This window comes from Gavialis gangeticus, unplaced genomic scaffold (assembly GCF_001723915.1).
Source record: "Gavialis gangeticus isolate Ggan-Ray unplaced genomic scaffold, GavGan_comp1, whole genome shotgun sequence".
Classification (NCBI taxonomy): Eukaryota; Metazoa; Chordata; order Crocodylia; family Gavialidae; genus Gavialis; species Gavialis gangeticus.
In genome coordinates, this window is record NW_017729024.1 from 152,434,055 (window position 1) to 152,445,821 (window position 11,767).

Sequence of the window (11,767 nt, forward strand, 5' to 3'; positions counted from 1 at the left end):
CCAAACTTCCTGCTGATTGCTTAGCCGGGCAAGGGAAGTTCAAGCAGGAAGTTCTAGAGGACCGCAGCTTTGAGGAACTCCAGCAGATGACTCAGGAGCAAGAGACCAAGTTCACCCCAGAGAAGAGGGAACAGGTGGGATAAAGGACTTCTCTATTGGTTATGGGTACCAAAGAACCATGCCGAGACCTGAGAACCCCATCACCAGATCATAGTACCTCGTAAATACAGACAACAATTGCTTTCCATGGCTCACGATTTACCATGTGCTGGTCACATGGGCAGGGAATGGACATGCCGGCGGCTGCTGGTGAACTTTTATTGGCCCAGAATTGCCCAGAATGTGATGGACTACTCCTGATCTTGCGAAACATGCCAGTGGATGGGCAAAAGGGGACAAGAGAAAGGATCCCCTACAGCCCCTCCCTATCATTGATCAACACTTCCAAAGAGTGGGAATAGACAGTGTGGGCCCTCTGAGGCATAAGACCTGTAGAGGGAAGAAATACATCCTGACTCTAGTGGATTTCGCAACTCGGTACCCGGAGGCAGTTGCCTTGACCTCCACCGAGGCACCTGTGGTTGCCGATGCCCTAACCAAGATCTTCTTTCAGCTGGGTTTTCCCTCTGAGATCCTGACTGACCAGGGTGGAAACTTCCTGGCAGAGGTGATGAAGTGCCTGTGAGAGTGCTGTGGAGTGAAACTCCCTAACACCACAGCCTACCACCCTCAGACAAATGAGCTAGTAGAGAGGTTCAATGGGACCTTGAAAGGGATGCTAAAGACCTATGTGGACTCTAAGCCCAATGACTGGGATGAGAAACTTCCACATTTACTCTTTGCCTACCAGGAAGTGCCCCAGGAGTCCACTGGGTTCTCACCATTCGAGTTGATGTTTGGGAGGCAAGTTCAAGGTCCTCTCGATTTGGTGAGAGAGAAGTGGGAAGGGAAAATCCCTTCCACAAAGGCCTCCATGGTGGAGTATGTGCTTAACTTTCGTCAGAAACTGACTGACATGATGAAAGTGGCACGAGACTCCCTGGGACAGGCCCAGGAGAAGCAAAGGTCCTGGTATGATGAAAAGGCCCGCTTATGTACCTTTGAACAAGGTGATAAGGTTATGGTTTTCCTGCCACTAAAGACAGACAAGATGCAAGCTGCTTGGGAAGGTCCTCATGTTATCCTGGACAAGCTGGATGATGTGACCTATGTAGTGGCGAGGAATGGGAAAAAAACCTAAGACCGTTCATGTGAACATGCTTAAACCATACTTTGATAGAGGTGATGCAGTATTCTGGATTTCCTCAGTAGAAGGATCACCTGGGGACCCAGAGGAGCCGGTCATGTATGGTGACTGGGATGGAGAGGAAGGAATAGAGGAACTCCGCCTTCCAGACCATCTGCTCTCCCAGGACAAGAAGAAGCTGCTTGCAGCACTCAAAGACTGTGGGACAGTGTTCTCCAACAAACCAGGTAAAACAGACCTGGCAGTACACTCTATAGACACGGGCAGCCATCACCCTATACACTCCAGACTGTACCCTGTTAACGAGAAGGTAAAGCAAGAAATAATGCAAGAGATCACAGAGATGGAAGGGTTAGGGGTAATCCGGCCTTCAGTGAATCCCTGGGCCAGTCCGGTGGTACTCGTCCGGAAGCAGAATGGGTCCATCCAGTTCTGTGTGGACTACCAGAAGCTGAACACTATTACCACCCCTGATGCATACCCTGGACACTTTGCTTGATCACCTGGGCCCAGCCAAGGTTATCTCTACTCTCAATCTGTCCAAAGGATTCTGGCAAATGGTACTGGATCTGGATGCCATAGCCATGTCCGCCTTTACCACACCTGTGGGACTACGTGAGCTTACAGTTTTACCTTTCGGTACGTGCAACTCTCCTGCATCTTTTCAAAGACTGATTAATAACCTGCTACAAGGAAGTGAGCCGTTTTCCATGGCTTACATTGATGACATCACTATCTTCAGTCAGGACTTTGAATCGCACCTAATTCATCTGGCCACCATGTTAAGCAAGATCAAGCATGCTGGTCTTACGGTGAAAGCCAAGAAGTGCCAGTGGGCACTATCTGAAGTAGTATATTTGGGACATCATGTTGGTGGAGGTCATATTGCTCCCTTGTGGGACAAGATCGAGGCCATTAAAGACTGGCCGCCTCCACAAACCAAGAAGCAAGTCAGAGCCTTCCTTGGCAACAGGCACCCCCACAGCTCAGAGCCCCATCAGCTGATCTGGGCTCCTGCACTTCCAAAGCTGGGAGCCCAGATCAGCTGATGGGGCTCCTAGGTGTGAGAGCACATGATGTTCTCCCATGGCTGGGAGTCCCCTCAGCTGATGGGGGTCCCAGCCATAGGGTCACACCTGACCATATGTTCAAGTAATGGCATGATAGGAACCAGCCGCAAAGTTGTTACCTTTTTTGTGGAATAACTTTGTGGCTTATTCTTCCATATGTCACACCATTAATTGATTGAACATGTGGCCAGGTCACAACTTAAGAGATGATTAACTGGTTAATCACATCTTAAGTGTAACATCTGGCAGGGGCCCTAGCCAGAGATTTTTTTTTTATTTGGCAGAGCTCTAGGCACAACAAAGTGTTGTCCTCAGCAGTGCATGTGAAGCTAAGAATTGGAAAACAGATATCATTGGTACATACAGACAGGGTGCAGGTTATCCATCAACTAGATGATATTGTGATAAAATGTCTATGGCAAAAGTTCCACAAGGTGATGTCTCTTGCAGGGTAGTATGGCCCATATTTTTATAAAAGGTCTTCCCCCACAACTAGCCCATATTCTCAAATGAGTTCAGCTCCCAGTTAAGAATCCAGTTTAGTGGCTGAGTTTTTGCAACACCAGTCAGCTCTGTCTTCCTTCAAAGAACTGGCTATAACTGTCACAATGAGAACTGAATCTAAAATCTGACCCTACACTCTCACTGCAGTTCCTCTTCCCTGCTCCTAGAAGATCTGTCATTTCATTTTTTTTCAGCTATCCCCCCATTGTTTCAAGCATTGTAAACCTTGAAAAGTGGCCTGAGAACTTCTAAATCCATTGGCAAAACATTCCACCCCTGGATGGATGGGAAAAACCAAGTGAAAGAACATTACAGTTTGGGGGGGAGCAAGGAATGGGCATTTTACTGAAAATAATAAATAAACAGGTACAAAAAAAGAAGAAGATGGTGTGTAGCCACTATATAAATACTATTCTGAAAAAACACTAGGAGGATGCCACTACTGCTTGACCCAGACTGAAACCAGAGCAGAAAATTAAATGCAAGGAAGAAGAGCACTCCAGGGACCATATCTCATACACTAGAATTAGGATTTATTGAAACCACATCTCAAAGGGTAAAATCCCAGGCAATTGTCTAGTCAAAAGAGCTTCTTTTGTTCTGTGAAGTTTATGACTCCTCTATTCAGGACATTTGTTTTCAGTAAATCCGGGATGCAGCACATGTAATTCATGAGCAATCTATTTTCTTGTTTATTATTTGTACTACATCCAACAGCAGGCAAACAGCGGGGGGGGGGTAAAATGTCAGAGAGTTTTACAGACTTCATAATCTAGAATTGTGTCCCTTAGTCCTAGAGCAGAAATCAGAGGTCACGTCTACATGACACGCTTTACTACACAATAAAGTGTCACTGTCTACACATGAATGGCATTTAATATGCAATAAATTAGTCTATTGTGCAGTTACCTAGTACCTGTACATAGAGATACTAGATTAACTGTGTAATAGTTACTGCATAGTAGCACTCTTGTAGATGCTGACCAGGAGCAAATTTGCTCCCAGCCAGCCACACCAACAGGGGGCCACAGGGGATGGGGGAGTTCTCTGTCCCTAGTCCTGGTGCTACTTGGCTTTCAGCTCCCCACAGGAGCCAGGAGCTGAGCAGGTCACTCTCTGCCCAGTCCTCATCCCAGGACTGTGCAGCTCCCTGCTACCCACAGAGTGCATGTGTAGACGTGCTCCTGGGGAAGGCTTACTGCGCAGTAAGCCTATATCACGTTAATAGCATTTGTGAGCTCTGGGTGGGTCTACACATCAACTCCACCCCTACAGGCAAAAGTAATAATGTATGTGTTTGGCAAGCCACATAGTACAGCATCTGCTTTTTAATTTTCTATTCATTCTGCACAAACTTCGTATTCCACTTGTGTTTTGCTCATTTCTCTATTTTTAATTACATATTCAGTTAGAAACAAAATTTGATACCTTTGTAATGTGCATGAACGATGCGTGCCCCAGGAGGCTGGGGGGGGGCATGGCAACTGGCCACAGGAGGCAGCGGGGGGGGTTGTGAGTGCTGACCAGTGGTCAGCAACCACCTGCAGATGCCACCGGCGGTGCTAGCAGTAATGCGAGGAGTGGCAAGTAGCGACCGTCCGCAGGCACCACCAGCAGCATCAGTGGCGGCCAATCGCAGGAGGTGTATCGCCAATCTCAGCAGGTACATGTGCACCTGCATGCACCCCCTATGCATCGCCAATGGTAATGCGCATACACAGCTGCCCATCTTAATCCAGGACATGATCCTAAGCTGTTTGGCATACACTAACCTACCAAACATGTACTATTGACATTCAGGAGTAGGGCCTGGTTTATACCTGCTGGCAATCTTTTGTTGGCTCCTGAACTGGTAGTATGCTCACTAATATTAAAATGTACAGTTTATCATGGGGTCTCATTTTTCTTTACCTCCAAGTATTGCTTTAAAATTATAGCCATTTACAATCTGAATTAAGGAGACAGAATTATTCTAAGATAAACAGAAAAGATCATTTGCTTAGTTTAAGCTAAAGATGTGCAGCTGGGTTACTCTTTGGATTTTCTCAAATGTTAGAAGAATTATTTCCTTCCCAATTAATTTTCATCCTTCCTCTGTTTGCCATAAACTGAAAGTGACCATAGACAGTTCATATCACAACCTACATTGTATATATGCGATTATTTTGAGGAAAAACTAAGACAATACAAAAAATATCTAAATATTTGTGTTGGATGGAGAATGAAATCATGGTGTGCTCCATATGACCACACCTAAACATGTATGCAGAAAAAAAGGGCAGGGGTACTTGGAATTTTCATTTACTACTGTGTGAAAATACATATAAGCTTTTTGCATTTTTAGAAATAGTAATGAATGATTGGTTTACAACAGAGACTGGAAGAAAGTTGCAAATTCTTGAGAAATGTCCTCGGAGAGCTCTATTTTAGTCATATTTTACATCTTAGCAGAATCTCATATCTAGCAAATGGAGTAATCACTGTCTGCATCAAAGGGCTGCACTTTGCAACCCAGCCTCCTGCCACATGCAGCAAGTCTGCCCCTCCTAGAGCAGCCATCTGCCTGCACTTACCCTCACTGGTGATCCCCAACTCCCTTGCAGCGCCGGTAAGCACAGACTCGGTATTTATTTATTTAGCATATGCTGTTTTGGCATATTGTTTCACCCATCTCAAGGTGATGTCATCACCAGTGTGAAGAGCTTGAAGGCTACCAGGTAGCACAGTAAATGGACAAAAGTCAACAATGTAAGACATGGCTTGAACTTGTCCACAAGGGCATTTGGAAGGTTCTTGCGCTGCAGCCTGGGTCAGCTCTATAAAGCCCAAGTAGGCTTCTGCCCTTGTTAAATGTAGCTGATCCACTCATAATAAATCAAGGCTAGCTACCCCCCAGTCCCTGTCCACCTGGAAATAGCAATGCTTAGGATATCCACAGAGATGTATGACAGCTTATTTTGAAAGCATTTATTTGGTAGAAATTCAGAGTTAAAATACAGGAACAATATTTTATACTATTAATACCAATCCTAATGTGATGATCTACCAGTTAAGGAACTGGGCCAGAACTCAGGAGGGCTATGATTTATATGTCATTCTTTCACTAATCTGCTGCAAGCTCTCCAAGGACACACTACAGCTCTCCTTGGCCTTAACAGATACCTGAGCTTTTTCTACTCTCCCCGATCTCTCCTCACCCCATGTGTTTGAGCCTGAACCCCAAGCTATTATACCCTAATAATTTTGACAAATTTTCTATATGTAAATACAGCTTTTATTGCAATGAAACTTGGATATCAACTGTTGTAGTACAAGTAAAGGAAAAACAACCCTGGACAGTAAAGAAGTGTAGTGTATATGCAACTAAGGAATAACAGAACATCCTAATCAAATGTCAGACTATGCCAACATGCCTTTACATAACTTTCTGAAAATTGCCAAACTCAGATGCCAGTGGCCAGCCAAGGAAAACCAGTTTCAACCAGGTTTCAAACATCAGACAATCTACTGGAAAAATCTACTGTGGATCCTAGAGAACTCAAATCTATGAAGGCATCAAACCTGATGGTAATTGCTCTAAAAAGTGAAAGGAGATATTTCAGCTACATGAGTCCCAGACTACTCATGACTATAAATTAGCAGCTGTGTGTGAAACTGCACTTTAAAGCTCATAATAAGCCTTAACTATTAGCATTATGTGCCAGTAATCATTCAGTTAGCTTAAAGTGGTCAACTGCATTTTAATATAAGCTTCCAGGTAATCTCCTGCGGACAAGCTAAGTGAAGTGCAGTACAATGGTCTAGCTCAGAAATAACCAAGTTTTGCATGACTACTGAAGAAAAGAGTAATAATCTTTGGATCAACCATCACTTTAGAGGCAGTAAAAAGACACAGCTTCTACTTAAAAATCCATTTTTGCAAACATAGGTAATTACTTTTGAATGTTGCAGACACCATCTCTGCCCATCTCTTCATCATCATCTGATCTGCAAAGAAACTTCAGAAAAAAACCTGATGAACACATACAGGTTGTAGCCCAATCCCTACCATGGGTGCCTTACTGGTTTTGCATATCAAAATGTATTTTATTCAGGGGATGGCCTTGGAGATGGAGCACCAACTTAGACTCAGACCTGTGTTCTCTTCCTACTCTGTCCCTGGCCTGCTGAGTTACCTTTGACAAGTTGTTTCATCTCTCTGTACCTTAGTTTCCTCATCTGTAAAACAGGGATAATGATGCTTACTTGTAAATCTCAAAGACATACTAGTGATAAATAATTGGGTATTAAAATTAATGATATTGACATATAAATGACTGTGCTGTTTGTGTAGAAGATATGTTCTACCAAAACCAGAAGAGAAACTACTAGACATAGGTTGCTCTGATTGCTTCATAGTGAGCACATCTACACATTCATTAATGCACCCTACTTACTGCAGATTAAGTTTAGTACTTGGTTAACTGCACAGTAGCACCAGTGCACATTTTTTTTGTGATGCTTACTGCATGGCAGTGAATTAGCACAGTTTTTGACCAGCATGCTACAGCAGTGTTATTAGGCTACTGAGCAACAAATGTCTCATGTAGACGCACCCACTAAGACATACTTCAGCAATGTATCAACATATTGAAGCCATGTGGGGAATTTGATAGAGAGGTAAATAAAAGTGATGTTTTTAACCAAACTGTAATAACTGTGTCCTGACAAGCCCTTTTTGTTGCTGTTGTCTCCATATGGGGTGAACTAGAAAAGAAGAAACAGGAATTAACTTGTATTTAGGACTCTGACTATCTTTTAGCATAAATAAATCCTTCTATAGTCTCAGTCAAGACAACTAAGGATATTCATTGGACACTTCTTAATTTTAGCAAAACTGAAAATGGGGATGTATAATAATGCAATAGAACCCCCTTCAGTTTATATCAGTAATATATATATTATAAAAAGTATGCTAAGACAGATACGCTAAAGGTGAGGAAAGAGACTGACCGTCTTTAATTTTGGGAGAGCTTGACTGCAAGTGCAAATGCCAAATGCAGTATGTACATATCAGAGTAAATCCAACCTTCCTAAGCCTCAGTTAGTTATCTTTATTATGTACGTGGCTTCTCAAAAGAAAAAATGCTGCAGGAGTTCTGTACTTGGAAAACAAAGAAACACTTTGTAAAGCCTCACAGAGTTGAAATAAGTCCCCTAGCTGTACAGCAGATGCAGGCAGAGATGAATAACTACCTATCTTAGGTGCTTAAAATCAGAACAAACAGGACACTAACATGAAGCAGGAGCTATGGCACTCTGCATGTGCGCAAACACACACATAGATACTGACATTTTGCACCCATTACTATTCCTTTGATAACATAATCTAGTTAAAATGGAAATGTATTAAGAAAGTCAAACAATTAATTGATCCAAAAAAGGTTGTTTTATGTTCTGTGTAAATCAAAGCTAAAAATTCATTTGAGGGACACTGGTGTATTATAGACTAAACATAGTTTGGCATGAGCCTAGGGTTTGGTGTGGGTGTTAAAGTTGTCCTGCACTACACATGGTCAGTAATCCTCAGCAGAAATGTTAACTCAATTTGTCAGTATTATCTTTATGTCAACAGTAATGCTTAAATATTTACAATAGGCATAGTACTCTGAGGGTTAGTAACGCAAGATAAATTGGAAAAATGCTAACAAAATGGATGGTACTAATACAAGCCCTTGGCACTTTGCACTATTCAATTTTATATACAAGAGGGTTTGCCTGGAAGTTGGGTTTTATTACGCTATACGGTTTATTTGTGGTCCCAAGATTTTTTGCTAAAATATAGCAGAATTTCATATTATCATCAGAACAACCAAAAAGGCACTGATTTAATTATATGAACTGGATTCACATGAGGAACTAGTTTCACATGAGAAAGGCATAGGTTAGATATGCTGGACTAAATCACCTCCTGCCATAAGTGTATGCAAATATTATGTAAATCATTGGGGACTCTACCTGCAGACAACTTGCTTAAAGTTGGCCCCATGACTTTGAAGGGTTCTAAAACACACCATGTGTTCCTTTTCTATAAGCTGTATAAAAACTATCCCCCAATGAGTCATGAGTCACATAATAGAATGGCAAATTTCAGAATTAGCCAAGAGACAGTTCCTTCCTTATCTGTTTTCACTTTCTTTCTATCTGTATCCATATAGGTTCTTCTAAAGCAACTATTGCTATGGTATCAGGGTGCTTTCTCTTTTCTCCCTGCTGTCCATGATCTTTCACATTCTTGATGTGGACCTCAACTTCTCTAAGTTTTCCCTTCACCACTGCTATATCACTGTGCTTGTGCTCACAGCTTCAATACCAGTTCTTCTGGATTCCCCATCAAAGCATCCATCTCCTCTCACCTTTGCTATTGCAAAACCCTTCCCAGCACTCTCCCAAAGTCCTAGATCTCCAGATTGCAGCATTTGTAGGTTGTCACTGTATCAAAACAGGCAATGACAAAGAAATATGTAATTCCACCTCCCATTTTCACACAGTTCCAGTAACTCCTCCAATTAATACAGACCCTTCAAACACCGGCTTTTAGGGACTTGTTCTGTACTAATCATGAGCATTTCCAGTATTCATTTCTCCCCATCTTCTGCTTCCTCACTTCCTAGCACTGTATTCTTATCTCTCAATCTGTATAGTCCTGCCACCAGTCACACAACTACCTGCCATCTTGTACAGCCCATCTGTATCTCTCTACCTTGCTGACTTATCACCCCTATTTTGCTTACTTGGCTTTTATCCCCTATCTTCCTTTTTCTCTATATCATTATTTACTCTTCCTTTCAACTCTATCAAACTTTCTTGGGTGAGTTCTTGTGGCATAAAGGATGTTATATCTACAGCTGTATTGTTCTTGAAGTCTTCTAGAATGAGATAGTATATGACCCATACTAATAAAACACCATGGCACACAAAGTAAATCTTAACCATGACACCAGAAGGTGGCACTCGCTACATAGATCATATCATGCTGTGCTAGTTTATGGGCTCTTACATCTCATGTTTGTTATTGCTATAGTTCATCTCCATATTACAGTCCTCATTCTCACTTCCAGTGAAGAAACCTAGTCAACAGAATTGCCAGGGAGTTTGAGCAGCAATTAGCCACTATGCCACTATAGCACAAAGCCACTATGATTTCAAAACACAGCATGGCCGGTGCAAAAGACACACTTCATTTAATGGACTCTCCAGAAAGCTTAAAGTGACTTGTAATTTAAAAAATTGCAACCAAGCTTATTCATTTGTAGTAACAGACATGTAAAATATTGCCTCCCATGCATTTGTGCCTGCTCAGACAATTATAGCTGCTCTCACATCCTCTGCTATTGCTCATTAGAGGAATACAGCAGGAATAAAAACACTCAAAACAGGAATTCCCCACTATGAGCATGTATGTAGTTAAAATAATTTTGGGACCTCTGAATACTAAAACATTATTCTGAGAGACTGGGCCTTGAAGGAAAGTAATTTCTTCACTGCTTAACCATTCAATTTCAACCTAATATATATTGATATATCTAAAGAGTCTCAAACTTTTTCTCACTTCAATCAGATCTATTTAAAAATTGCATGTAGTCTACCAATCTGCTACCTATAAACACATGCATCACATATGTAGAACATTCACTATCCTTTAATTAGAGAAACCAGCTGGGATTTGAAAATTTCTTTGAAGAAAGCACAGAAGCAATGTTTAGAAAATGTATGAAATCCCATCTTGCCTTTGAGCTGTCAGTCAGGCTTTGAGTCTTTTGCCCCATATTCTATTAGCCATTCTTATTCTGGACCTGTGATATCCGATTCCCGTTTCTGTAATTTCCATCTTTTGTTCACAAGTCTATTCTCTTTACAATAACACCATTCAGATAAGGCATGTCTTTGAGTTGTCAGCTACTATTTTTTTTCTTGTAAAGATACCATTAGTGCCTCAGGACTCTGTGATAGAAATGTACAAAGCAAGGGCCCTTTGCTGAAATATTGCAGCTCACTTTTCAATGCTGCTTCAGAGAGCATTAATGGGGAGTTTTTATAGTTTACCTTGCAGATGATGGAAACTTCTCTTTGTTAAACAAAAGAATGAATGGAGCAAGGCACATTTCTTGTGGGTGATGGTGTCCTGGCACTGTAGGAAAAATGAAGGGGGATTATACACAGATAAGGCACCCTGCAAATATAATTCATGCATATTATGACATATTGCCCACATAAGCCTCATTTGGCTCAAAATAGTCTGTTTTAAAAGTTTATAAAATATCAGAGCATAACAGAAAGATACTTTCACATCTCCTCAAGGCAGGAGCTGTCTTTTTATTCTGTGTTCTTATCTGTGTGTTAAATATATCGGCCAGATCCAGATGTGCAGGCACGTGCAGTTTGTAGCACTGCAGACCTCTTTGCAGTACCACAAACCACATGCCTGGTACATTAAAAATATGCCCTGAACTGCAAATTTGCAGCACAGGGGCAAAATCTGTTACTGCTACCTTTCTGGCACTGCAAACGCACGCCCCTGCATGTGGAGAAACACCCACTGGATGCATCTACACATGTGTTTTACTGCAGAGGTGACTAGTTAGTTCCACAGTAAAGTATCACTGTCTACATGTGCACTGGTATTAGGGCACAGTAAATTAATTAACTCTGCCATATGATAGTACTGCCAGAGACAGTACTATCCTACAAAAGAGTAATTAAGTGCAATGAAATGCATGTGTACACAGTGACAGGGGCTGGCTGGGACACAACAGTGCTGAAGTGTGGGGATTGTCTTCATAGTTTCATAGTTTCTAGGGTCGGAAGGGACTGAGCAGATCATCGAGTCCGACCCCCTGCCATGGCAGGAAAGAGTACTGGGGTCAAACGACCCCAGCAAGGTGTTCATCCAGCCTCCTCTTAAAGA